Source organism: Camponotus floridanus, unplaced genomic scaffold (assembly GCF_003227725.1).
Source record: "Camponotus floridanus strain SB8 unplaced genomic scaffold, Cflo_v7.5 scaffold33, whole genome shotgun sequence".
Taxonomy (NCBI): domain Eukaryota; kingdom Metazoa; phylum Arthropoda; class Insecta; order Hymenoptera; family Formicidae; genus Camponotus; species Camponotus floridanus.
The window spans coordinates 667,506-694,288 of record NW_020229470.1 but is presented as its reverse complement, the minus strand read 5'-3'; the positions used below and the strand labels follow the sequence as shown (position 1 = coordinate 694,288).

Sequence of the window (26,783 nt, the reverse complement as noted above, 5' to 3'; positions counted from 1 at the left end):
CTGCCGCTGTTGCCGCCGGGCCTCTTCCGCTCGCATTTCTTTCTTTCTTCCTCTCGCTCCCTAACCGCCTTGTTCCGATCTTCTGCTTGCGCGGATGCCGCGGTCATCATTAATTATCGGCCGATGTAATGACCCGGACGACCGAACCCACGAGCAGCCGCCATAGCGACTCGATTCGGCGCTCTCGGAGAGGTGTTTCCTTTTAACGATCGTAGCTGTACTTTAGGGACCTGCCTGCGAAACTCGTGCTCGATAATTTCGTTGGACGTATTAAGGGATACGTGGAACGGGCGCATAAACATAAGTACAAGTTATATACGAGGTAATTTCTGGCCCGAACAGTTTTTTGAAATCATAAAGAGTCAAGAGAGCGGTACTACTACTTTGCTCCGCGGTTTCAGAATTTTCTGACGCAAAATCGGTTTAACTATCTTTCTTTCTTATTTCTTATATATCACCGGCAGTTTAAGCTTTCGCCAAAGTGCCGGAATTTAAAGTACCGAATTACCCCGAATTCGAATCATTTATTTTACCGTCCAGAGAGTTGTGCGCTTCTCGAACGCGTATAACGACCCAGAGCTACTATTGTTATCGAGAGAATCCAACGGGGTTTCCAGCGCCGCGCCGATGGGGTAACGGATTCCGAATCGACCGCGGCCCGGATCCGTAGAGATCGCTCCCGCTACCGATTCACGAGAGATCACGATCGAGGTAACCGGGCGGCGATGGCGATGGCGATGGCGATGACGGTGGCGGTGGCGGTGGCGGCGGCGACGAACGGGGCGCTATACAAGAGAAAGATCCGACAGCACCCTCCCTGTCGAGAACTGCCCCGGGGGCCCCGTGCGCTGCAACGAGAGTGAGTAGAGGCCCGCATCGCGCGCGGCGTGAGGCGTTCCGCACACAACTCAGAGGTTGTTGACATAAACGGTCCCGGACGTACAACGTTTTAATACAAAGTTCTTTACGATCCCCGGGCCCCCCGATGCCGGCCCCGACGTGGCGGTGCGCGCGTGCGCTCGCTCGGGCCCCCGCGAGTAAACGGGGCCGGACGGATGGACGGGAAGCGGACAGGGCGGTTTGCCGGTTACGCGGTGGGGCCCGCTCTCAAGATTAGGCCCCGTGGTGCGTATACGCGTCCGCATAAATCCCGGGCCCTCCCATAAATTGCGATACGGTAGCATTAAAGTGAAAATAATGTATGAAATTTGCCTTTTGATCATTTTGTCGGCCGGGGGCGCGCGGCTTCCGCTCTCTCGCTCCCGCGCCCTCGGGCCTCTCTTCCCTCCACCCTTCACCCTCTTATCTGCTCGTCGTCGTTATACCTCTCGATCAGACCTGTGCTTATTCGCCGATATCCAAATATTCGCGCGAAATAAACCGAGCCAGATATTACGATGTACACCGTGTTTCTGCAAATTACATTTTAATTCAATTTCATCTGCTCTCGTGTATACACTTTCTCGCGTCTTATTACAAGTGCCATTAATTTTTTCAACGAGCGATTGGATTAATTGAAACATCGATAATGTACGATAATGCAAAATCGACGTACTCTTTCCAATTATATTTTAGGGTTCGAAAATATAAAGCTGTAAATATAGCGGTCCGACACGGACAGTGTTGCTGTCGCGCGTAACACGCGCCGTCATCAGGGGGACGTATCTGGCGATACGTCGTTGAAGGATGCCCTAATCTCGCATCGGGCCCGCTGGGCGCAGCGTTCGCGGCCGCCGCCGCCGCTGCCACCGCTGCACGTCCAAGGGTCTCATACTCCTTCCGCAGAGTCCCTCCTCGAGCTCGTGTTCATGAATTGCATGCTCTCGCTAAGGGAACGCGGCCTTCCTAGTAGCCGCTACTTATTTAGCCCTAATTTCTGTCCCGGGGCACCCGGTGAGGTATCGTACCGCGTCGACGTGCGTGCCCCGCGATTACGATGGATGAAGGTCAAACGGGAGCACGCGATAATAAGAATTCCGAAGCCTTTAATCCAATATGCTACCGTGATTTAGCGTTACATTGTTAACGACGATATTGTTAAGGACGAATTTGTAACGTGTTGCACGTAAACGTTAATTCTCAATTATCGTTCCACCTTTTCTCGATGAAAAAAATCATGCTGGGAATTTCAACTTAATTGCATACGAGATTATTTCGCGTGTAACGCATCGCGCGCACGCATCGCGGATGTCATTATTATCAGCATTATCGCGGCAACCGTTACTACAAATCTCGAGTTTGTAACTGTACCTGCGGAAAGATAACGAAGCGACTGACTTCCTGGATATCTTTATTACAGCTTCGCGTAAAAAGACAAAAATACCGTCGTAAAGAAATTCATCTCCGTGTATGTACTGAACTCGCTTGGTAGCCGGAAAAAACAAGACGTGTGAGAGACGTTTCCTCAGAACCTGGCTATCATGGTTTTCGCTCGCACGACGAACATAACACGCAGCCCCTTGACGATCATCGAAACAGGAATTTGCGAATTCGCAGGTCAGATCTCATCTCCTTCCCGTTATTTTTATAGGCTTCAAATGATACAATGTAATCGCGTCATTACGAGTCGAAGCCATTAAAATTAAAATTAAAATTAGCACTCATCGATGATTTTAACACATTGCCTTTCATTAGTAACTTTACATTATTCGGAATTTAACTTTTTGTTATTCAAAATGAGAAGATTTAGCTCAATTTATCGAAATATTTTGCGGTCAAAGCGTTGTATTTTTTACATTCCCTTGAAAAACGAGAACAGAGAAAAATACTTATTCCGATTGGACCGCAAATCTGTGAGCTTATATATACGAGGCCAAGATCCGATATTTATAAAAACAATCGCACATATCAGAATATTGTCGAAAAATGAAGCAGGGAAAGTTCTCCTTACACAATGGCAATTTGTACACGTTTGTTTCATCATATTAACGACTTCAATATATCAATTATTAAAAAATAATAATAGGCTGAAAAATTTATCTCTATTTATGTCGCCATAAAGGCACGTTATACTACTTTTTTAAATAATACTTTGTCTGTTATCAATTTAAAATTGCAAGAATCAACGATGCGATGAGTTTAACCGTTTAAAAAAAGGTTTGGAAAAATTGCGAATTATTTCCGGTATACGTGAAACGTGTATAGTATTCATGAAATTTATCGATATGCATTCCAGCTTCGATGTTAACGTGTACTTTTGTAGCATTATAATATTGCATTATGTTTGCATTATTTAAATGTACATGCTGAAGGCCGCATGTAATACATACATGCGAGCAGTTGACATCCCTCTTTGCATTCCTCCGTCTTGCACGGCCTCTCGCGACATTTATCTCGCGCGTCGTTTTGGAATTATGCAAAATGCATCGAAATCTGAGCGTACTCGCGGCGAATAGCGCGATCGCGCGCATCCGCGCGCTCCGAACGTGCCTCTGAGTTGGCCGTGGCCGTAACTCATCGCAAGTTTGCGTCGGCCGTGCCCTGCGCTTAACTCACGCGCATGTCACTAGTCCGCTGATGTATAACGACTACGTGTCGGCTTTGCTTAGGACGCGATTACGCGCTAATGCGTTTCTCGACGTTGCATATGTGCACGCCGGCCGTTATCCTCGCCTCACCGCCATTTGCCAAGCGGCCTGCGGCGACGAGCACAATAATTGACACGTCGAAATTAACGAGATTCTTATCAAAATTCTCGCATGTACGCGAGAAAGACTTTACGCGCACAGATTATTATCCGAATAAAGTTGTACGCGAGAAAGATTGAAGAAATTTCCTCTCCTAAATCTTTGAAATTTCTTATAAGATGAAATTTACGCATTCTTTTTCGAATCATCTCTTCACGATTATTTTAAGGAAAACGTGTCGATTGTAAACAGATTGATTTATCCTTTATTTTAAATTTGATATGGAAATTGGCGACTGAGCTCAAAAGCTTTTGTTATCGATATAAAATTTATTTCCATTTTTGACGAGCAAGAGCCAGAGGAGCTTGAAGAAGTATAAAGATTGCGAGCAATATAAATAAATCGCAAGATCACGCGCGTACACGATTCCGCGTGTAACAATAAACTGACCGCTTGTAAATTACGCGCGCTCTCTCTCAAGATTCGCGTACTCGCGAGCATTTCGCTATCTCGCCGCAGAGATAAAGGGAGATAGAGAGAAAGCATCCTCCTCGAGGAAGCAAGAGGTAGAGGGGGAGAGGACAACGCGGTGCGGGTTCACGAATCGCCGTAGTTCGCTGTCAGATCGTTAGGGTACTGCTGCATAATTAATAGAAAAGTACAAGCGACAGCGGCAATGCAATCCGTGAACAAAAGTACCCGCGCGAGATGACGGTGGCAGATAATTGTGGCAGGGTACACGGTCGCCTAGGTCGCTCGGAAATTCGAGGCAGGAGGCGCAGCAAGGGAACAGCGAGAGGTGGCCGAGGAGGAAGAGGGATCGTGAATGAGGCACGACGCGGAGACGGCGAATCGCGTATGTTAGGTTCCATACTGTCCGCGGCTGTACGCGCCTGTGTGCGGCTGCGAGTGCGTGACAAATAAATGCCTGCCCGCAGCGAAGCGAACGGGAATTTGCATTCGTACGCATAATGCGGTCGAGCAACCGCATTGCCCGTCTCCTCCCGAGGGATCTTCTTCTTCCTCTCTTCGTCTCCTTCTCTCTCTCTCTCTTGCCTCTCTGTCTCGTTGCGTCGTATCTCTCGATGCGAAAAGGGAAAACGTCGAAAATGAAAGCGCGTTTTCGTTTTATCCCGCGCGAAATATGTAAAACGAAATATCGAGAGAAGAAGCGAAAGTAACGTAAAAATTTTAAGAGCGGGTTAAATACGTATGTGTACGCACACATGCGTACGTATGAGCGAAATAACAAATGTGTAGTTGTCGAGTCGGCGAGTGAGAAAAATATATTGGTGCATCGCGATGCGTGTTATAGATCAAGTATTTATATAGCGTTCGTATAACGTGTATAAAGATGTCCGTACCGATTGACGAAGCGGACCTGCGGGCAAACTCGTAATCAAGATCGAACGCTCTCGGAGGATGACAGAAAAAAAAGGACGCATTAACGCAGCCGGGAGTTAATTGAACCTCCCGCGTCAAAATCGTAAACGTGTCGCTGACGTATCTCGCATAAATAATGGATTATCCCGGGCGCGTTAATCTGTAAAGCGACTGTTACTAAATAAGTACAACATTATTCCGGCAGTCGCGATAAGTATTGCCCGGTCGGTTATAATTCGCCGTATATAATCGGAATAACGCGCGGTAATAACTCACGTACCGCGAGTAATTATTATTGCCGGGTCGCAATTAGTTATTCTCTCCGGGGTGATACTCCGCAACATTTTATTGCTGATTTATTGTTGCTTGCGTGTTAACGAAACGTATCGCGCGCGGTGCTCCGGCGCTCGTTTCAAATGATCAAAAGCCAGTTCCTTATTAAATAGGATTATTTTTATGAAGTCACCGCATGCGATTTCTCACGCGATGTTATGAACTCGGGTCCCGATGTCATGTCGGTCATTATAATTATCAGAATCGTACGGTGTTACAATGTTACATGGTGCATACTAATTAGCGCTTAAAAAGAAATACTTTCGATAAATTTATGTATCGTGTAAGAAAGAGGATAACGAGAATTTTGTGCGTGTAGAGGTACATATTTAAATACAACGTCGTATATTGCGTATTAAACATTTTATTCTCTGTTATCAAAAAATTACTCACCATTTGTCGCATACGTATTTGTCATTCCATCGATGTTTGTCATTCCAGCGATGTCAATTTCTGTTCATTTCTCAAAATTTCACAGACTCACATGTATGAATAATTCACAAAAATGTACTCGATTTACGATGACGTATGTAAATTTAAAAAAATACATTAGATATGATACTTTCTGTATATATTTATTTTTGCATATATTCACTTTCGCGAAAAAATCGATGATTCGCGAATTATTGTCAAAAAATCACTCGCGATATTTCAATATATTTAATATTCGTGAAGCGATCACACAATTAATTTATCGATAATCGATGAGTAATTACTATTTTATCTTAAATAGAAAAATTTATTTCCAAATGATGGAAAAAGTACATTTCCTTTTACAAAATTTATCATAAAAAAGCTAGAATATAATAATATTAAGATATAATATAGAATATAATATTATATAGAATATAATATAGAATATAAGATTATCTCCATTACTATATAAAAATGTGATTGATAGAGAGGATAAAAATACCGTGACATATGTGTAGTACACTTCACGAATCCAAAAATATATTGTAGTCTTTGCTAAATTTTCTCCGTGCGGAGAGAAATTGGTGTCGTGTTATTCGGAGCAAAAACACAAAAGGAATGCGTAGCGCGAGGGCGAAGCGTAGTGGGAGAAATACGTCACGCACGGAATTCCCGGAATCGAAGGACGCGAGGTCGCACTATACACACGCACACACACACACAGTCGTGCCTTCGCGATCAGTTTACGTCGATCTACCGAACTAGATAGTGTATCGAGTGCGCGCTTCCGAGATATTCCGAGATATTCCGCTCTATAATAAATTAAACGTATATATCCGAGTTAAAAAATGCGATGTTAGTAATTACCTTTCAACCGACGAAAGATTTTGATATCTGAATCGCAATGAACATATCGCTGTATCGTGTCATTGAACATGAAATGACAAGAAACTCGACAAGCAATTAAATCGCGAACGATTCGCATCTAAGAGTTTCCGCAGGTATTATTTTTGTGTGCTTTTTCGCGTTACTTATTTTATCGATAACATTAACCTCCCCCGGCGGATATAAAATCTTATCGTTGAAATAGAAATTGGACATTTATTTTAATTACGATAGAAATGTTGAATTTAAAGAAATTAATATTTGATATCGACGACGAGTTTGAAACGCGCGCGAATAATTGGACGCTGCGTCTTAAATTTGGCTTCAAAAGTTGGCATCCTTGAAAATTTCTAGCGCGTTTGGCCGAACTACAACCGTCGCGACAGTTGAATTTCGGAAGTCGGCGAAAACTGTCCGAATGATCGTCGTGACTAAACCTCGCGAATAATAGTGATATCGATATTTGTTCGGTGAATCGCGTATAACATCTGATCGAATTTCCCTCTTCGGCGAAAGCCTTGATGAGTAGCGAGTTAACCTCGTTGGTGTGACGCGTTTTCGCTAGTCGCCGAGCGGTCGACATTACGTGTAACTGTATTCCAAAATGTCGGACGTAGTGACGTATCAATTATTTACTCAGTAATTATCTCGATTATTTTATCGAGGAAAGATATCTCGGGATCGAGATTTAGTCCCAGTGAAACTTTATTCTTGGAATTGACGCGAGAATATAAATAAACTTTCTTCGAAAGCACGCATATCGCGAAGCACCCTACTCGGCAAAAAACAGAAGCCTCGCTGGACGATTGGGAGAGGAGGGGCGAGCTCGAGTTATGTACAAATGACGTCACGTAGACAAGTGCGCGTACTTGGATATATTCCGTCGAAGCTTCGTCGAGTGTTATCTCTCTTTATCTTTCGTAGCTCATTCGACGTATAAATCTCACGCATCTGTTAGATATCAAATGGCAGTCGATCACGATAGTGTCGCGAAGATGCATTTTTATATTTATTGTCGAGTGTCTTTCATTCATGTGACTTTTAGAAACGTCGAGAATAAATATCGCAAAAAGGATGTGGAGGATGTGGAGGAAGCACGCATTTCAAGTGTCGCGAGTGATGGTGAATAACGTGATAAACATCTTGAGTGGATCAGCGCGCATAAATATCGTCGGGAGTGCCGAATAAGTGTCGGGCGATTATTACGCGAATGCCGTGAATATATATCGATAATCGATATTTAAAAGTATATTCATCGCGCGTGAATTTCGGTAAAAGTATCGCGAGTTTTGATTTTCGGCATTTATCTTTTAATAATAATAAATAAACGTGCATCTCTCTCGGTAGTGTCGAAAAAAGTACATCGTGCGGTTGTCGAATTTTCGTGAGTGATGATAATTGATTGCCCAATTGACTGATTCAATTGCACGTGCGATGGATCATCGATCATCAAAGGACTTTCGAAAGATGAATGGATTAGACGACGAGAAAAAAACAGGGAGACTATGACTGGTGAGTCTGTAATTAATTAGATGTATCATATTTAATTCATATAGGAATCAGGTTAGATTAGATATCAATCGAATGATTTACGATCGAATAATAGTATATATCGATATTTTATGAGAATCTTTATTAATATCATGATAAAAATTATTTCAAAAATATGTGTATAATAAAAATTGAATGTATTTTTTCATACATTTTCTACAATTTTTATATTTTTATATTTAATACATATACGAATCAGATTAAATTAGATATCAATTGAATGATTTACGATCGAATAATAGTAAATATCGATATTTTATGAAAATCTTTATAAATATCATGATAAAAATTATTTCAAAAATATGATTTACGATCGAATAATAGTAAATATCGATATTTTATGAAAATCTTTATAAATATCATGATAAAAATTATTTCAAAAATATGTGTATAATAAAAATTAAATATATTTTTTCATATATTTTCTACAAGTTTTATATTACGTTATTTCGAGTTATTTACATAATATAAGCGCATACCGGTGTTTTAAATATTATATCGTAAAAAACGTACCGAATTTTAATTTTTATAAAATGCAGTTTAAAAATAATCTAACCTGATTCGTATATGGATTAAATAAAAAATTATTATTATAAAATATTTATATAAAATTATTAAATATCAAATACTAGTACTAAGTGTGATTAATCCGATCAAATCGATAGTAAACCTTAACTTATTCGGAATATTGCGATATGGAAACTGGATTGTCATTAGGCATTATTAGGCATTTTAATAAATATATTTAAAAATTTATTATTCAAATTATTAAACGTTGATGTACACAATTTTCCTCGATGATTTACTTCTCGCTTTAATCCAAATGAAACCCCGCTTTTACCTTGCTTTTCACACGCGCGTCTTACCGTTGACAACGCTCGAAAAAACACCATTAAATTAGCCGCGCGACCATTTCCAATTTTCCGGGGACGCCGACGTCCGTTTGAATGAAATTGCGACATATCGCATATGGCGCAGTCATGGCACTTTCCGATTCTCCACCGAGACGGCCAATCGCCGTGGCTCTGGTGCGATAACCCGACCGTATGTGCCAGTGAGTACGAAGCTACGTCGAAAACGAGAAGGGAGGACTCGCGATATCGCGAGAGATAGGGAGGCCTCGGAATTCGGACGTCGCCCGGCGACGAGCGTGAATCGCGAATCAGAGGATCGCCGTTACGACGAGGAATCATACCCGTTTGCCGCATCGCGTACACCGACGAATCTTTACGCGAGTTTTTACGGCTGCTTTCAGATTTCGGTGACACGTCCGGCGCTGGCAGAACGCCAGGAATGTCGCACGAGGGAAAGGGAGCGGGCCCAACGGGCGTGATTCTTTCCCTCCGTCAAATTGCTCGTAAACAGCCCAACGATACGGGCCTTAATGGCTTACGGTCTCGGCTAGCTGAACTAGATATTGTTTTCGTCGCTTGTCGATCTCGCGGACGTATTTTCCTTGCGTGGTATACTTCTGTTTTTTTTTTTTTACAAGATACACGGCATCTCGACACAGTTGAGATTTTTATGCAAAAGTAATTTGTCAGAGAGAGAAAGAGCGATTCTTTTCTCTGAAACGCTCGCTTTCGCTATATTATTCGCGTTTTCTTTTTCGATTTTCGGCCGAGTCGACGACTACGAAATGGAAGCACGCATCGCGATAGAGAGCGGACATTCGGACATTCGGTGGGTCGAAATAAAAGAGAAAGGTGAGAGATCGGTCCGCGTGGGGCGTTGAATGGAACGACTCACTTACGGTGAAACGTGGAATTCCAGAGATAAGGGGGGGCGGCCGGAGAGTGCCAGGATATTTCAATTTCGTGCCGCTTATCTCGCGCCCGTTGACTTACCGAAAAAGTGTCGCCTTAACATAATTACCGACAAACGACTCGCGATGGATGAGGCCGTCCTCTCGAGATTAACTCGGAACGAAACTTGAGCAGCGCGGCGATATACCCGATCGCGACGAAAATCTCTCGAAAACACCGTCGGTCGCCCGTACAAATCGTCGTACATCCGTTCGCCTTCGTCACCGATAAATTACAACTTACCCTTGCTTCGTCCGCGCTCGTTAAAATGCCGACGACTGATTATTTTTACGCTCTTGTACGCTCTTTCTTAGCTTTGCGCGTTTGTTTGCGCTTGGACGATGGCGGCCGATAAAACGCGTCTCGAGATTGATTTGTCATCTTTACGGCAAATTAATGATAATGAGCCATTTGCTTCCCGCAGGAAATGGAATTAAACGATTCGAATTTCGGCGTAATAATTAATTCGATACGAGTTTCCAAACAGCTATCCTTGCCGCCGCTATCTGTGAAATATGTCTGTTATTATCGAACGTCATTTTTTTTCTCTCGCTATTAACGGTAATGTAGGTCTAAGATGCGGCATGCCGTTAAATTAGACAGCCGACTTTCTCTCCCTCGAAGGGACACGGAGGGACTTGAAGACGGAGCGGGCAACCATTAGAGCGCGTTTCTCACATTTCTGGAATTTACGATTTACCATTCTCTCGAAATTTTCCGCTAGGTAAATCCCCGAACTCCCTTATCTTTGCAGATACTGTCGTATTAACGGACGCACTTTGGCGTCCCCTTCGGTTTCGCGTGGCGTTTCACGTTTGCGCCATCGCGCATACCGCACTACCCGTTTTTATGGATCCTCGATGAGAGCGTAAATTAGAAGAACAGGGATCGAGAGAAGACGTCGCGCCTCCCCGACAGAAAAAGAGAGAGAGAGAGAGAGAAACCCGCGGTTGGCGTGTAGGCGCGAGGAAGCAAAGGTGAAAATAGCCGTAGTTAGCGACCAGGTGTTACTTGGCTTTCAGGCAAAGATATTGCACTACCGAGAAAGAAGCTGTTCGCTGTTGCAAGCATCGGCTTTATATCGGTTCCCGATGGCGGTCGTTACACGTACCGAATGTACGATATATGCGCTAAACGCACTAAAAGTCCAGTAACGCTAAACGCTATTAATTAAACCTCCGTCGTCCCCGGTGGCGGCGACTGATATCGCGTCGGCTTTTCTCTATTTTCCTCGTGTCGGCGCTAATCTCGACGTTTCTTTCTTCGCGCGGGGACCCGGGGGGGACCAGCGTAGGTCGATCGTAAAAGCGGTCGAGTCGTAAAAGCGCGAGTGCGCCACGTCGGCGACGACGACGCATTGGCGAAATCGCGTCCAACCCGGTCCAGCATTAAGATTTAACCCGAGATTAGGGCGTCGTATAACGCGGCCCCGATATCTCCGTCGACGGCGACAACTTGAAAATTTACCCGTTTAATTCAAGTTCGGTTCTTTTCGCGAAATGCGAGAGACGCATCGATGCTTCTTGTTGCTCGCCGTGATCCTTAATTGGGATCGGCGCCGTGTCGATACACGAGACTTTCCGTGGCGAGCAGATAATGTTTAACGCTTGTCCGAGCAAAGGATACATTTTGGTGCATGTAGGTACGCGTGTATAGATTTTCTGTCGCGTTGCAATTTACACGATTATCAGATGATGTAAGAGTAATTATTATTGTTGTAAGTTTTAATCCGCGCCGCAAAGCACACATGCTTCGATCCGTCTTCCTCGAACTCTCTCTCTCCCGTATGCTAATATTAACAAACTCTTTCGCCGGTGCTCGTTAACCGAGTAAATACTATAAAAGCCGTAAACGTCTTTGTAGACGGCGCCGAGAGGATCTTTCGGCCACGACAATCAGAGTTCGCTCACGTTCACCACCTAAATCCACACCGCGTTATTTATCGAGACGTACGCGCGTTGTCCGAATGTCAATCGATCCCGCGTGCGTTGCGTTGCGTTGCGTGCGTTGCGTCGTGTCGCGTAAATCGACGGAAACGCAGCAGCTCGTATCGACCATGAGGCGAACACGATGAAAGACGAGGGAATCGGATCGAAGCTGCGGCGCACGGCCGGCATTCGCCGTGTTTACAGGAGTCGGGATAACTTCAAATATTTGGGCTTTTAGATGTGTTTGGACAGAAAAGACAGAGGCCGCTTGCTGAAATGGCAAAGCCCTCTCTCCTCGCGAGGCTTCGTCCGGTTCTTACGTACGGAAACATAAAACGGCCGGATCCGCGTCGACCCTTGAACCTTTGTTGCGATATCTCACGTTTACTCGGTCACTCGTCAAGTAATCTCGATTCCTTTCCTTTCCTTTCCTTGTTCGTATACTCGATCGAATAGTCGAAGCGAATATCGCGTGCTGCACGGGAATTTTCCTGTCTAAACAGATGCCTCGCTTTCAGCCTTCCACGCGCGCGTTAATTAGCGTTATCCGGAGGAGTATTCATTAATTTCGTGACAAATGAACCGGTTGATAAGCCGCATACCGCGCTTAATTAATCCCCGACGTACTTGCCTACTAGTGAATTTTCCGCCGCTCGTTACGCTCCATCATTTCATTAATAAACGCATTCGCTTAGAAGGGGAGGATATCGACGACGTCGATAGTCGATGAACGAACGTTCCACAGATGTTCCTGCCGAGGAACAAATTAAATCGCGCGCGAGTCTCCCGCGAGCCTCGAGCAACATTCATCGCCGTCATCATCATCATCATCATCATCGTCGTCGTCGTCATCGTCATATTTACGTAATTGTCATGCCGCTACTTGGCGTTCCAAGAGGAAAAAAAAGACGGTCATCGCGTCGCATAACATCGCCCGCTATTATACGTTTCCTCGTTTTCCGCCCCACTCCTCCTTCTTATTTTATTCGAGCTCATCGTCGTTCTCTTACCGCCAGTTACCGGTGCTTCCATCATTCTCCAGAAGGGCCACGCCTGCCCCTCCTTCGATCCTATCTCGCGCCCTTCCCCCTTTTTCTTACGTATCCCTCCCGTGGCTTCGGGTATCCTCCCCTCGTTTAATTATCTTTGCGCTGATTGGTAGCAAAGAATTTCGCGTCGGGTAATTTTTTCGATCCTTTCTCTCACCCTCCTTCATCGCGTCCTCTTTATCTCCTCGTCTGCCTGTTTTTTTTCCTTCCATCTTCGTGTCTTCGCGGTCGTTTCCCTCATCGTGCGCATACCGCATTTCGCCGCATACACGCGTACAACGCGGTCTCTATTACGTTAATATTTAATCACCGGCGGAAATTTGTAAGATCTCGCGATAGATAAGCCGGTCGTTTTAAAAATGCCAATCGCAGAACGAAAGATAAATTTTGCGTCGACTCTTTTTACTCCTTCTTTAGCGCCCAATCTTTACGTAATAATCTCGGCGAATCAGCCGCTCGAATTATATAAGATCAGTATGACGTAAAATAGTGACATAATTTTTATCAACGTAAAGCAATTAGCCGATACGATACCCGACGTATCGCGAAAGAGCGCATCAATTATGATCCACGATTCATTGCACCGCGGATTTATCTTAATCGGCGCCGAGACTATGAACTCGACGTCCAGCCCGCCGAGGAACATAATGCGGATAATAGTTGGGTATAAACTGTTGGAGCGGTTAGTAAACCGTTGCTAGTTGCACGGTATTATGCGGCTCGAAAGTGTCGAATCCCTCTCGCTCTCACACTCTTGCATTCGAGACAGGAGTGGCCGAGTAAAAAGTTATCCGTGTAATCGCATAATTAAGGCTTTACGGTTATTGGCGTCTCAATTATTTTTAGTCAGTCGGAAAGCAGATACGAGACGAGAAGCGCGTGGTTTGTAAAAGATTCTAAGAAACTGCCGGCGTCATTAAGTCTCGTTAAAAAGTACAATTACAGCGAGGTGTTTCCTCGACACGGATCCTTGCCTATTTAAATCGCGAGACTCGTGCGAAAATTGAGATCGATTCGGTGCGAACTACGACGTAGTCTCGCTTAGAGGTAACGGAACGTCGGGAACGAAGATGGATCGGAGATCCAGCGGTGCTTTCCATATGGTGCGAGTTGAGATACGAGTTTCGAGGAGTAGACGCGGCCGCGAAAAATGTATATTAATTTCGCCATTAAGCGTATCAAGCCTCGAGAAACGAGCCGGAGAGAGCCGGCTCGTAACGGGATCCCCGGGATGAGATAACGCGAGCATGCGACCAAGAGTGACATACCGTATCGTATTACAACAGTTATCATTAATTAATGAGGAACTGCGGCGCCTCGGCGATCGAACTCATCTCATCATGCCCTCGGCGGCAACGCCAGCGGCCTCAAGTTTCTCCAATTATTTCGGAATTACGCGAAGAATGCGATTTTAATAAAGCGCAAAATTGTTGGGATCGAGAAGAAAAAAACTTTCTTTCAAAAGACACGTTTATGAATCGGGATTAAAATCGCGCTCGCCCAGGAATCGATGAAATCGAGGTGATCGATTTGACATATTCGCGTTTACATCGCGCGACATCGTGACGATACAACGATCGGGCACTAATGAAGCTTAGTATTCCCATGGAGGATTCCCTTAATGGTCGGTCGCTTCGCTCGCTATCGGTGTACGCCGTATTACAACCGGCGATAGAGTTGCGCTACGCTGAACTAGCGTGTACGATATTAGTTTGTTGCTAATGAAACGCCGGCCGTTTATTACATCGCCGCCGTATTCGATCGTCTCTCTCTTTCTCTTTCGCCACCCTATGTATACACGTTCTCGCGAGATCGGCGTGCGGCATAAATAGTAGCATAGCTCGTGGGAGCATACCACGAGTCAATTAGTTAATCTTGGGACGGCACAAAGACGGTGCTTCATAAACGACGACGGTTAACGCTACCAGGACGCCGGCGATTTACATTGGTCATTGCTAATGACGCTCGCACCACCGTCGCTATCGTGCATAATAGTTTGTTAGTCGCCACTATGTTATAGTCGCACTGTATAACTAGCAGTTGTACGACGCCGAGTGGCGAGAATATTATCCCCGACGACGCGTTCAGCAACGCTCTTTGGCGCTGCCGGAGGGGATAATCTCAGATTTTGCGATATTACAATGATTCCGATGCGAGGAAAGCGGCGATAACGACGAGCTACAAATCTGGCAAATAAATCGATGCTCGTCGCGATGAGGAAGATCAGCTGTTGCATCGAGACGACACGTTCTCGCGCATCGCCATCGAATGCATTGCCTTCATTTGACGTGCCGCGATCTTTGCATTTCTCGCATCCGCACTCGTTCGAGCGTTACAATGATCGTGAACAAATTCGTGTTCTTTTTCTTTTTATTCGTCTCTTTTTAAGAGTTTATCAAAACTGTTTTTTCTCTTTTTTCCTTCTTCATAATTTTATCGTTACGACGATGCTCATAGCATCATCATCGTAATCATTATGTTTATCTTTTCGCCTATCCTGTACTTTAGAATTGCTATCGTATAAAAAATAATTCAGGAAGAAGATCGTTTGGGAATACCAAAGTAATGCTTGCTCGTTAATCAAAAAGTAGCGTAATAATTAATAATACTTGGCAGAGTAGAATGTTGCTGTGAAAAAGTCGCGGAAAAATTTGATTTTAGAACGCAGTACATCGCTTTGGTATTGCTTATCAGACTGATGTACTACATAATGTTACTATATATATGTAGTCGACATGTATATCTATATATTAAAATTACACCTGCCACTATCAATCATAAAGTTGTTTCGCATACGTAACAGATATGCATATTTTATTGCATATTGATAGAGATCACAATTGGAAAGAAATTCTAAATAATATTATAGATGCTCAGTATTTTACACATTCCTACATATGTTTTGCGATATTGGCGGAACGATAAAGCTTCTTTGTTCACACAAATTCGTATCATGTATTATACGAAAGGGATAGCTGCGAGCGGGGTAGTTGTACATTCCTTAATATCTGATTCGAGGACTTATTATACGGATCGCTCCAGTTGCACCTGGTCTCACCTGGTACGCAGATACTCGCGTCCGATAACTATGAATGCGATAGGTGTAATTAATACCCGAGGCGCGGCAAATAAAGGAATAGGGAGCATGATTTATATCGGCGTAGATGTCGGAGGAAGCAAACTTGGCGCGAAAAATGCGCCTTCGATGGAACGCGAGTGGTGGTTAATAATTGTTTTCTAACGTGGTAGCGCGATCGCGAGGGGAAATGTGATATTTAATTTGTCCGTGGACAGGAAATCGCAGGTGTGCGAGGGCGATTATTATAAAACAAACACATGGACGATTCCGAACGATTCGAATAAGCGCGAAAAGTATACTTGAAAAAGTATCATTGCGTTCGATTGATTCGCGTGTAAAGTTGGCGGTCTCCATAACGTTCAAGGCTCGAATGCACGCCTTGGCCATCAATGCGCATCAATCGCCGTATATCTCTGGGATGAGGATCGTCGAAGGTAAGGCGAGGAAGGAAGAAAAGGGTGGAGAGAAAGAGAGAGAGAAAGAGACGCGCGGCTCTGGATTGTATGGATGGGAGTGCGAGAGACCTAACCAGTTCGATCTAACCAGCAACTAGTAATTACTTGTAATAAATCATTATTCCATCATTATTGTTTAATTATAATCAAAATCGCGGCTTGAATATTGATTAAACTTCGCTCATGCTGCCCGTGCAGGAGGAGGGTCCACGCGGCGCAATTCTTCCTGCTTCTTCCACGTTCGCGGAGAAAGCAATTATTAATTTGCTGAGGGCGGCCCCATAGTATACCGCGCGGCTAAGTTTCTCGCGCTATTCCGAGGCTATCGTTCGGAGGTGAACAATCGTAACGTTATATTCGTCTGTTTAAAACAAATTGAAAAAAAAATTGTTTTCCTTCATCATTATCTATAAGAGATAGGAATTATTAATAATCGAATTATATCGGTGCTATCGCAACAATTGTTATCCAAACGAGGCTACGCATTTTCGAGATAAAATTTGCGTTCCAAATTCGAGATCTTTTTGCTAAATCACGTGACGACTGCCGTTCGCCGAAATTGCAGAGTATCAATCACGAGAAACATCTGAGAACGTCTCTCTTCTCGTTTCACGCCACTATAGTCTGTGGTTCGCGAGACAAGAGGGAACAGGAGCAAGTAAGGAGTAAAGTGAGAAAGTGTCTTCTTTCATTGCCGTGTAGCAATCTTAGAGAAAAGATATTCTCGTGCACGCAAAGAAAGGGAGCACACAGACGGGAAGAGAACCGAATTATCGAGGAAGCCGAGACGAGAGAAGAAAGAGGCAACACAAGAGGCGCGTATAGATCCAATCAAGTGCAGCCGCTCATAATTCTCTGTTGTAATTATTGCAGAGTCTCGGAGAGTGCGCTCAGCCAAAGCAATCTTCTCTTATTTTATTGATTAAATTGCTATTATATACATATATATATATATATATATATATATATATATATAATAGCAATTTAATCAATAAAATAAGACAGTCAATAATAAAATCAATAATATAAATAATAAAATAATCAAGAAATAATAATTATAATAATATATAATAATGTATATAATATACGTAAAATAGCCTCTATCTATCTCTTCGCTTCTTCTTCTTCTTTCAAATTCCATGTATGCATCGCGCTTATGATATATTATACGTATATCCGCGATAGCGTAGCCGATTCACGATGGGGCGAAGCGATGCAGCGAGAAGGGAAATTCTCATAGAAGTGGGCAGGAGGAACCGGATAAATATGTCAGAACGATCTAAGCAACGAATCCCGATTCTCTCCGACTTGGAAAGAAACTCGTGTAAGGGATAACCCCGCGAGGTTCGAAGGATAACCTCGCTCTACAAGCAAGAGAGACGTGAATCAGTTGAGATGGGAGAAGAGAGGAGAGAGTGCGACGCGATGTGCGGAGAATGCTAGGTATTAATCGTCCTCCCTTCGCGAGGAACGCGAATCGTTTGCGCTTGGATTCCCCATCAGGGCCGATATCTCTTTGTCATCTATATATCTTTCTCCAATTCCGTCTCATTTTCTTCGTAAGGGCGAGTGCGAGAAAAATAGCGTCACGGGAGACACCGCAGAAATTCGATATCTCGGGAACTTTGCTCTCACAGTCTATAATTATCCCGTCATCTTATGTAGTCTAACTGCGAATCGCACTCTACATTTTTTTGTCTTCTTTGTTCCTTTGTTCGTTGCTCTCGAACCGTAACACACGATGCAAAACACGTAATCCGATATGTTCTACTAACGTAAAGAGTAGGAGTCGCTTGTTTGCGATCTCTAAATGATGCTGCTCCTCTATCTCCGAGATATTTTCCCTCTTTTTTTTCTCTCTCGCACTCGTTCTCGTTGGCGAGAAATAAATCGACTCGGCGACAAGTTGTTGGTAAAAAGGAATGTGTTTGCGAATGAAACGCCACGCCGAGTAGCTTGTTGCAATAACGAAAATGTCGTCGCAGTCCGCGATAACGTCCATCGTTCTAGCAGCCATCTTACATTTTGATACTTTTCACGAGGCTTCTTGTTCGTCATCGAGAAAAGACATTCGATAGAATGAGAGAAAATCTGCGCAACAGCTGATTGCATAGAAATTGCGGAAATTAGCATACATGAGTAATTAATATATATATATTAATAGATATGTTACATATAGAAAATTAATGTGTATCTTAGGCCTGATGTACTTAGGAGATTACATTATATTTAGTAATTATACTAGTTTTGATAGTTACACCGTGAGAAGAAGACGCGTCTTGACGTTCTTGCCGCATTTATATTTTTAATTAAATCTTATTTACTCGTCGTGCTTTTTTCCTAGCTGGTTCACATTAACGTTTATATCTACGGTGGGCGGGAACAAGTGTAACCGACTGCAAAAGCATGTATATATATTTTCAGAGACCTCGGCATATTTAATCGAATATTATCTTTTCGTGTTAATCTCGAGTTAAGCTACGACACATAATTGCAACATTTTTCCCAGACCCAGACAAGACTCTACGAGACGCGACGAACGTACACGTTTCAATGCCATGCGATTGTTTTTATCTGTTTTTATCTACACCGGACGGATCCAGCGCGCTAATTAGCGACGAAAGCTCGCTCGCGTATTTCGCGACTTATTTGCCAACCGATCTTTCGTTAATAACCGGCGGGAGATCAGCAGTCATCGCGGTGTATCAACCTTAGAACTGGCCTCGTCTGTTCGCGGTTCACGAGGAGATCGGTTATTTCCGAGATCACTCGGCACCTTCGGAAAAATAGCGTATATACGCTACGATCGTTCGCGAGCGCTGCTCAAACCGCAGGCACTCGTATCCCCGAGGATGAGCGTACGTTTCCTCTACGCGCGATAATGACACGGGGCGGTGCCGCGCGTCGTAAAGTATCGTCGCGCAAAATTTATGGGGGTAAGGTGGATGCGCTCGGTTCTTTCTCTCTCTTTCTCTCAACTTCCATATCTTCGCCTTCTATGATCGCCTTGCCGTTTTTATCGTCTATAACGGACACACCTATTCTACGATCGAGAAACGCGCGAGCGCGAGACTAGGTTTTAGCCGGTAATCATCCTCGTTGGTCCGCCTGCGGAGAGTTCCGGTAAACCATTGTCGTCGTCGTCGTCGTCGTCGGCCGATGCGCGATCGCATGAATCGGACTCTGTGTCCCATTGTTCATTATGAGCGAGTACGTTGTATTGATTTACGGCCGTGTCTACCCGCATGCAGTGTCACATCGCGTCGTTTCGCCCTCGAGTTTGCGACGCTCGAGGTAGAATCTGGCCAGCGTGACAGGTGTGACGTCTGCATCTCCCACATATTACTACTTCGTGTTCAGTAAATTAACGATATGGGGTTATATAATTTCTTTTTACTCGCATTTTATTAGAATGCAATGTATAGTTATTTTTAATATAATATTATTTTTAATATATTATTTTACGTCACTTTATCTTTCACGCATTTCTATGCGAATCTAACCATACGCGAATTACGAAAATTGTGCAAATGTGTCTCGGGCGAAAGAAAAATTGGAGATTTCTTGTGATTATTGAATATGACAATCAAGTTGTTATAATATCAAAAGAGTATCACGCGCTGTCTCGCTTTGCGGTAACTAGATTCTCGAACGTTTAACACGAGTTTCCTTCCATTTAATTCTCCTGGACAAGGCCTTCTTCCTCTCCATCATTCTCTCGGTTTCGATCCATCGATCTATCAACGATATCGGTTGCGGGTAATAAGTAAGCGATTCGCGCGGCAGGTAAAATTCTCGTACAAGTCGATAGATGCTCCCACATTATCGTGCGAAAATCTTTCGTTTGAGTGAAAAGGCCGGGATGCGAAGAAGTTGGTAGGGAGAAGGAGTCTAGAAGGGAGGGATTCCAACGCTATCGAGCAAAAACGGTGCAATTTTTGACCGGGTAGACGTCCGGGTCGGTGGCCGCGAAGGTACGGATAATACGATCGCCCTCCTTATTTTCATGGAAGAATTTACCCACGATCGACACCGAAAATGGAGAACGACTTAAAGGGAGGAAGGGGACGGGGGAGGAGAGGGAGGGGCAGTCTTTATAAACGATATTGCGTTCCATATAATAACGTTGATACGAGCGTGCGCGGGCGCCCTGCTCGTAATATTTGAGAGGACGAAAACAAGAGGGGACAGGAGGGTAAAAGAGGAGGGCAGAAGCCCGACTTGACCGCGGGACACAGGTGGACAAGGGGGTTAAGAGGGAGGACGCACACACGTGCGATCGATGGAGGAGCCCCCGTCCGTAAAATAGCCGCGTCCGTATACCGATCGGAGGCCCGGGCTAATCAGACGGACATAATTGATCTCACTTGTGATCTTGAGATTCGAAAGATCACGGATGGAGAGAGGCTCGAACCAATAATTATTGTTAATATCGGCCGCCCCTCTTCCCACTCCTTCACCACCGCCACCGCCGCCGCCGCCGCCGCCGCCGCCGCCCGCCGCCGCCGCCGCCGCCGCCCCGCCGCCGCCGCCGCCGCCGCCGCCGCCGCGGTTCAGGCCAGCTATGTATCCAAAGTCCGACGACCATACAGCCAGCAACTTCGGCCTCTACCTTCCTCCCTTCCTTCTCTTCCTTGGTCCCTCTTCCTTTATATATGTGTCTTCCTTTTCTCCCTCCACCCTTCGCTTCTTATTCCTCTTCTCTACCCATCTTTGCTCTTTCCATCTTCGGGTATCTCCCGCCGGTACGTCGGCTGTTCTGTGTCCAGAGCTTTTATTTATATTAATTTCGCGGGCTTTTTGCTTTTCGGTGGTTTCGGGGCCTCGATGAAGCGGAGGAAATATAAAATAATAATGATAATAATGAGCCATTTTGCGCGTAATAATACGGTAGGAGGCCGGGATATGCCGTGGAAGCCGCGCGCGATCCGCCGGGCTAATAATGCTGGACGCCAAGGCTCGACTCTTTCGCGGCGTATAGTTTTACCCACGTAGTTTTCTTCGTCCGCTCTCCGCTCGTAGTTTTCTTCCTCTCTTTTTCCCGCTGTCCTTTTCTTGTTCAGCGGCATTTCCTTCTTTTATTCCCTGATTGGGTGGTTTTTCCATGTGTATCTTACACTTTATTTTCCTACATTTGTGTAGAATTTCTCTCGTTAATCTTTTTATCGCTTTGATGAATGAAGAATGTTGATTGAAATTTCTTTAAACGGATGGTTTTATGCAAAACAATTATTGCATTATCGCAAGAAATCAAACATAATTTTAAGCATCAAGCTCTCGTTCAAATTATTAATCATCTGTTACAAATTGCATATTACCTGGCTCGACTTTTGTTTAAATTTGCGATAATAGCATCACAAGCATAACAGTGATCAACGGCTTGGGCCGTATACGTAAGTGAACGTGTAGCCATCGATGAGAGATACTCTACCTCCCGCCGAGCAGACTATGCGGCCTCTAAAGATTTTATGGCCAGGAATGGGATTTGGGTACACTTAGCAGTCATAAAGCGGCGAAGGTGCAAAGAGCTATCCGCAGCTACCCCTTTTTCGGTTCGAATCGGCGTCTTTCATCCGGAGGAAATCCATGTTAGGGGGGTACTCTTTTACAAGGCCGCTCCTTTCCGTTACCACCGGCGATGACGTGCTTCTGTGTACCATTATTTACTTCCCTCGCAATTGCCCCGCAATATCTTGCATGTAAACAAATACCTTGGAAATGTTCCGATTTTTTGCGTTACGATATCTCTCAAGTTATGCACGTATATAAACTGAATTAATTTAACAAAGAAGATATTGCTGCTAACATAGGCGTCCACAGAGTTTTTAAATTTTATCTATTATAATTATTATTTATTATTAGTATATGTATATGCAAATTTATCTGGACTACACTTTCTTCTTTTTTATTTTTGGTTTATTTCAAAATTAAAATTACAGTAATAAAAAGCGAACGTTTCGATGGAATAGATAAGCATGTCCTCAACTGTTAAGATTCAACCGAAGATAAACTCAGTTGACTCATTGATAACAAAACTTTATTATCTTTTTATTACTGTAATTTTAATTTTAAAATAAACCAATAATAAAAAAGCCAATTTCGATTTAATTTTTAACGCGACAAGGATGAATCCGAGGTCTGCGTATGTTGTATAATGTTAATTAAACTAAAACAGGATAAATGCTACTCGTTACACGTGTCGAAAATGTTTATTTTTTTTTGTTCTTATTACGGACAAACCACGACTCCCTTCGGCATGGATCGCATCAGTAATGCCGTCGTAAACTATCTTGCAAGTTCATTTAGTCTGTCTGGCGAATGCTCGTATTTACCAGATACGGGATCTCATGCACGAAACAATAAACGAATCCTCGGCATTGATCCGACACGGCGAGCCAAGTCGGCGCGCTGATCGCGAGAAAGAGGATACAAGGCAAGGAGAGGAATAAGAAGTAGAAGAAGACGAAACGAGGGAAAAGAAGAAGAAAAAGAAAAAGAAGAAGAAGGCCTGGTCGAAGGTTACGACGTTCTCGGTCTTGTTCGGCTCTTCGACGTAGGGCGCGAGAAGAGTGCCTTGTACCTCACACCCAATCAACTTAGATCCGCGGTTCCAGATAAGAGCTTCCCCCTTCTCCCCCTCTCTTTTGCCATTGAACAGCGTGCACCGAACGTATGTGTGCGTGTATATATACACACGTTGTCAGTATCGCGGCGGTTAACCGGCATATACACAATAGCACTCGCGGGGGCGGCCTGCAAATACTAAGTCATCCGGCGCAAAATACATCGAGTGGTTTTCCTACAGGCGGTGCCTCATCGTGTCCTTCGTCTCTTCGAACCTCCGCATCGAGAACTGACCCCTTTCTCCCCCTTTGGCGTGCATGCATCCGGGTAACGAGCTTTCATTAGCGACGCTGTAGGCTAATGAGCCATGTTAGAGCCGTTCCATGGGCAGTTTTGTACGCTGAGATCCGATGTTCCAGCTTCGTTGTTGAGCTCCTCGCTACTTAAGCTCGTTTTATACATGGTTCGTTTTCGATGATCGTTTCGAACAAATTATTTAAAGCGAGAAGAAAGCGTTAAATCACCGAGATAAAAGAAGTGAGCGCTTTTTACTCTCATATTATACTTATAATCATACCGTATCGCCGTTATAGTGGCATATTAGCTTTCGTCATTATTTTTGTTCCTACTCGGTCTCCTCAACGAAAACGTCTCCGTTTGGTAACGCGATGGAATCGTTGGCCGCGATTATCGAAGGGTCAAATCGCGACGCGACATTGGACGTCGATGATGTTAAATTAAATTAAATTCAGAGGAGGCCAGCCGCGTGACCCTTTCCCTGCGACTCGCTAAGCCCTCGATCTACGGCGGCGATATACGCACGTATACGCACGGTGTACGCATGCACACGGGAAAAAAAGAAACGTCAGGAGGAAAGGAAATCGGCGGTCCAGCAGGCGTTTTATAGCATATATGCGACATGAGCAGGGATATTGAAAAGTTTGATTGCCCGCCGATTTAATTCGCCGCGTATTCGAATCCTGTGGTAGCGAAGGAGGGCCTCCTGCTCCCCTTTCCCCCGAACCGTATCGCCCGCTTCCTCTTCGTCGATCGAATCCCGCGCCACAACTCTCGCGAAAATTGATTTTGCGGTTGTACATGGATCCCGCTCGATCTTCGGAGAACGATACGCCGAATCTAAATGATATTCAAATTTTATACCCTCGAAAACATCAGCAGAAAACTCGCATCGAATTTATCAGAGATCTAAAAAGAGAAAATATGTCTTTTATTGCAAACGAATCGTAGCAGATTTCAAAATTGCGCATCTAAAGAATCTCTAGTAGGATACTTTTCACTTTCCTTGCAATTACACATGACGTGGAAACGCGATACATTCCAAGAATAATTGATCAAGATTTTTCGAATGGCTACCGAGATGAGATTCACTGTAATACGATGTCTCTTCCAATGTAACGTAGGAAATGCTCGCTCGCGCATGTACGATTATTGGATAGAGGCCGGTGATCGCCTAACGGCCGCGCTAAGCGGTTTAGCACCCGTCGTATTGGATCGTATTTATTACCCAGACTGCCCGCTTCGCGTCTCGGACCCGACAACATCCTACGTTTCCTTTTATTTTCCGGCCGATCGTTTCTCGCCGCGCGAACGACGTTGTCGCGATAACGCCACGAAAATATGATCGGCGTATAATATTTCCGCGTCCCGGGGCAAAATAGTCGACAACGATGATGCGAGCAACGAACGCGATGCGCGCGCGATCGTTAAACCATCTTCATTAGACCGGCTCTCGCGACGCGATCACTTGCGTTTAATATCTCTTTACCTCCCGTTTCTCGTACCATTTTCCATTAATCGTATCGTTTTCTCTGCTTTTTGCAGGTAAGTCGGAAGCTGCGATAACGCAAGAAACAAATGGTGGAATACGTTCCTCGCGAATGGAGAGAAATAGCAGAAACAACCGAGCGATTAGCGTGGAATCGCGAGATAAGGCGGAGTCTGCGAACCAGCGATCTCGTGCGCCGGGGCACTTCTCGGCATGGGAGCACTGGTATTTATGTTAATTACTGTCAACGTTAATTAGTGCCACTGCCCTCGCGCGGCACAGATCCCTCCGCCGGGTATCGTGCCGGCCAAGAGGGCTGAGGGATGAGAGGGGTGGAAAAGGTTGGAGAATCGTGTAGAACGAGGAACAAAGAAAGAAAGAAACGAAACGGACGGAGAAAAAGATTCGAGTTGCGAGATCGGAATCACCAACCTCGCTAACCGCGTTTGTCACGGACGATCGGGTTTCGTTTCGAGCCACGATAAGCATTGCAATCTTTGCGGGAGCCATGGAGCGTCTTAATGAGAGCGTCTACGTCGCGCTCATAATAACGCGCGTCCCGAGTTTAATCCTTGATGTGACATTACTTTGATGTGGCAACGGGACGAAACGCAACCGAAGACGGACATTGGACGCGCAAGGAAGTCACGGTCGTGTCACGCGACGATTTTAGAGGGACTCGCAAAAAGGGGTCGTTAGTGCGAAATTGTCGGAAACGGTGGGAACATTATAATGTTATAATGAACGGACGCGTACAACGGAGATTGGTGGTTCTCGGATCTATCGTCCGATGCGTGCACGCCATTCGTTAATTTCTGAACCCGATTTCTGCCTCTCATTCTCTATCGCGTCATTTCGCGTGTGTCTCGTACCGTCAATTTGCCGATAAAAATCATTTGCGTCTTTGTGCGCTTGCAAAGATTATATCGATTAAAATATGATAAAGTTTTCCTTATTGACATATATTTCGTCCCTATTTTGTTAAAATAGATGAATAATGTTACAAGTAAATTATACGACCAATTTCCGCATGCTGCTTTTCTCATTTACTTTCGCCAACTGTTCATAATAAGCCGAGATGTACCTTCGTCAATATATCTCTTCATTTTCATCACGGGCAAATAGAAATCATAGGCATAAAGTATCCTAGATAATTGGATATTAGCATTCTAATGACGCAGGTATTAACGATCGGTGAGAAAAACATAAATTTAGCAATAAAGAAAGTCGCGAATATTAAGTGGTCTCTGGTATCACTAATACATAATAGATAAAGACATAAAAGTCGATAACTAGCGCAAAATTGGACGAAAAAGAATCATTGAAAAAAAATCACCGCGATAATACCCATTTAATTATTCATATACCTAGTCTATTTTTAAGAAAAATGTAGCTTTACATCACAAAAGTAGCCAACAGGTTAAGCGAGAAAATCAACTATTTTAAATATTTTTGTATCTATTTATCTTTAATTATTTTATATTTTATAAGCATACAATTCCTTCGCCGATGCCGTTGATTTATCAGACGAGAGGCATCTTTGCTTAAAATTAATTTTAAATAAATACCTAATAAGATATACGCGTACCTTGAATATGCGTTCGGTTATCGAGTAATATTATAATCGACAAATATTTCTTTCATTTCCTCACTTCGTGTTCACGATTTGTTACGCGGAACATATCGTCGGTTATCGTTATCATTTGCATATTCAAGATTCCATTTACATAGCCAACATGTTCCCTAACGCTTATATATATTCGAATATCTTACAAAAAAACACTCGCCATTTTTTTGCGAGTGGAGTCCCTCTTACATTCGCGGTTCAGAGTAGGTATAGAACGTACACGATGCTTCTGGAACACCCTGTACGCGCGTAATATTCGTTATGCGTGACACGCGTCTTTGAGATAGAGCCATATTCG

At 44.0% G+C, this 26,783-nt stretch overlaps 1 protein-coding gene across 4 annotated transcripts in view; it reads left to right on the top strand.

Moving 5' to 3' along the window:
- The window catches only part of LOC105248839 (protein dachsous), a 307,896-nt gene that overhangs the window by 128,894 nt on the left and 152,219 nt on the right, over nucleotides 1–26,783 (top strand). The window contains exons 1-2 of one of the 4 annotated variants that reach the window (XM_025410624.1): nucleotides 6,672–6,757; nucleotides 7,687–8,153. The exons of 2 other annotated variants lie outside the window; for them this stretch is intronic. The gene's annotated coding sequence lies outside the window, so the exon portion shown is untranslated. Of the gene's footprint in view, nucleotides 1–6,671; nucleotides 6,758–7,001; nucleotides 8,154–26,783 lie in introns of those variants that run through there. One more of the 4 variants, XM_011253854.3, reaches the window with a different exon arrangement.